Raw genomic sequence first — 3,537 nt, 5'->3', positions numbered from 1 at the left:
AGTTTACATTGTGATGGGCTTCAAATGCCAAGCAGAAGGATGTGTATTTTATCCAAAAAGTAGGGAGCCAGTATAATTTCTTTAATAAAAGAGTGACATAATTGGAATTGTACATTAGGAATATTGCCTTGAGGGTCAGTTAAGTGGCACAGTGGATCGAGTACCAGTCCTGCAGTCAGGAGGACCTGAGTTCAAATGTGATCTCAGACACTTAACACTTCCTAGCTGCGCAACCTGGGTAAATCACTTAATCCCAATTGACTCAGAAAAAAAAAAAAAAAGGAATATTGCCTTGAAAAGCTATGTCAAAAATCAATTGAAGAAGAGAAAGATTTGAGGTAGGGAAATTCTATGAACCTCCTATCTTTACTGAAGAATGGAATAAATAAACTAATCCCTTTCTCACTTTAGGTTTGATAGAGATGGGGGTAGCACATTGGATAGAGTGGCCTGGAATTAAAAAAAACAAAACAAAAAACTGAGATCAAATTCAGCCCCTCAGATTCTTACTGTGACTCTGGCCAATTAATTAACCAATTAATTAGCCTCGGGTTCCTCATCTATAAAAATGGGGATTAAAAATAGCACCCAAGATAAACTGGAACTATTCCCAATAAGATCAGGAGTGAAAACAAGGTTGCCCACTATCACCCTTACTATTCAATATTGTATTAGAAATGCTAGTTTTGGCAATAAGAGTTGAGAAAGAGATTAAAGGGATTAGAATAGGTAATGAGGAAACCAAATTATCACTCTTTGCTGATGATATGATGGTATACTTAGAGAACCATGGAGATTCAACTAAAAAGTTATTAGAAATAATCCACACTTTTATCAAAGTTGCAGGATACAAAATAAACCCACATAAGTCATCAGCATTCTTATATATCACTAACAAAATCCAACAGTTAGAGTTAAAAAGAGAAATTCCATTTAAAGTAACTACCAATAGTATAAAATATTTAGGAATCTATCTGCCAAGGGAAAATCAAACACTATATGAGCAAAACTACAAAACACTTTCCACACAAATAATGTCAGATCTAACCAATTGGAAAAATATTAAATGCTCATAGATAGGGCGAGCAAATATAATAAAGATGAAAATACTACCTAAACTAATCTATTTATTTAGCATTATGCCAATCAGACTCCCAAAAAACTATTTAATGACCTAGACAAAATAAAACAAAGTTCATATGAAAAAACAAAAGGTCAAGAATCTCAAGGGAATTAATGGGAAAAAAATCAAATAAAGATGGTCTAGCTGTACCAGCTTATAAAGTAGCCATTACCAAAACTATTTGGTATTGGCTAAGAAATAGACTAGTTAATCAGTGGAATAGGTTAGGTTCAAAGGACAAAACAGTCAATAACTTTAATAATTTAGTGTTTGACAAACCCAAAAACCCCAGCTTTTGGGATAAGAACTTACTGTTTGACAAAAATTGCTGGGAAAATTGGAAATTAATATGGCAGAAACTAGGCATTGACCCACACTTAACACCGTACACCAAGATAAGGTCAAAATAGGTTCATGACCTAGGCATAAAGAATGAGATTATAAATAAATTAGAAGAACATAGGATAGTTTACCTCTCAGACCTGTGGAAGAGGAAGGAATTTATGACCAAAGAAGAACTAGAGATCATTATTGATCACAAAATAAAAAATTTTGATTATATCAAATTGAAAAGTTTTTGTACAAACAAAACTAATGCAGACAAGATTAGAAGGGAAGCAATAAAATGGGAAAACATTTTTACAGTCAAAGGTTCTGATAAAGGCCTCATTTCCAAAATATATAGAGAATTGACTCTAATTTATAAGAAATTAAGCCATTCTCCAATTGATAAATAGTCAAAGAATATCAACAGACAATTCTCAGCTGAAGAAATTGAAACTATTTCTAGCCTTATGAAAAGATGTTCCAAGTCATTATTAATCAGAGAAATGTAAATTAAGACAGCTCTGAGATACCACTACATACCTGTCAGATTGGCTAGAATGACAGGGAAAGATATTGTGGAATATTGGAAGGGATGTGGGAAAACTGGGACACTGATACATTGTTGGTGGAATTATGACTACATCCAGCCATTCTGGAGAACAATTTGGAACTATGCTCAAAAAGTTATCAAACTGTGCATACCCTTTGATCCAGCAGTGTTACTACTGGGCTTATATCCCAAAGAGATTTTAAAGAAGGGAAAGGGATTCACATGTGCAAAAGTGTTTGTGACTGCCCTTTTTGTAGTGACCAGAAACTGGAAACTGAGTGGATGCCTATCAATTGGAGAATGGCTGAATAAATTGTGGTATATGAATATTATGGAATATTATTGTTACGTAAGAAATGATCAGCAGGATGATTTCAGAAAGGTTTGGAGAGACTTACATGAACTAATGCTGAGTGAAATGAGCAGGACCAGGAGATCATTATATACTTCAACAAAAATACTATATGATGATTGATCAATTCTGATGGATGTGGCCCTCTTCAATAATGAGATGAACCAAATCAGTTACAATAGAGCAGTAATGAATTGAACCAGCTACACCCAGGGAAAGAACTCTGGGAAATGATTATGAACCACTACATAGAATTCCCAGGTCCTCTATTTTTGTCCGCCTACATTTTTGATTTCCTTCACAGGTAAATTGTACACTATTTCAAAGTCAGATTCTTTTTGTACAACAAAATAACGTATGGACATGTATACATATATTGTTTTAATTTATATTTTAACATATTTAACATGTATTGGTCAACCTGCCATCTGGGGGAAGGGATCAGGGGAAGGAGGGGAAAAGTTGGAACAAAAGGTCTTGCAATATATCTTCTAAATAAAAAGCTATAATAAAAAAAACAAAATAGAGAAAAAGAAGAAGAAAAGAAAGACTGGAAGCAGTGAAACAAAAAAAAAAATAGCACCCAACTCCTAGGATTATTGTGAGGATCAAATAAAATAATATTATAAAATATTATTTAGCACAGTACCTGGCACATAGTAGGCATTATATAAATAAATGTTTATTTCCTTATCAAGTCCATCACTGGAGCTCATCACAATCTTAAAATTAAATCATGCCTAATTCACATAATTTTGGTTTGAATACTTTAAAATTTCTTTGACATGAGGTATTCCAGTTTTGAAGTAACCACTTGATATCAAGACTGATGCACTGAAAATGATATTGGAGCTTTGCTTTGAAAGGTTTGTTACCAATACTGAATCTTAATTCACAAAAATTATATCTACTATATTTTACCAAGTTCAATAAACTTCTTAATAATAATAAAATATTTGTCAGCTGTGGGGACAAAAGCATATCTGGATAGGCAAGAATTTTCCTATCAGTTTTAGAGTTTAGACAATTACTCTATACTCTCAGTTTTGTACTCCAACACAAATGAGTCAGACTAATAGATTCAGACACTGTCTTAATTGTATTATGATGCAGCTGCGAATGCAATTGGAGCATACTTGCTGACCTCACAGCTGAGAAAACTATTTAAAAGATCTGGAAACCAGA

The sequence above is a fragment of the Sarcophilus harrisii genome, chromosome 3 (genome assembly GCF_902635505.1).
Source record: "Sarcophilus harrisii chromosome 3, mSarHar1.11, whole genome shotgun sequence".
NCBI lineage: Eukaryota > Metazoa > Chordata > Mammalia > Dasyuromorphia > Dasyuridae > Sarcophilus > Sarcophilus harrisii.
This window is presented reverse-complemented; position numbering follows the sequence as displayed.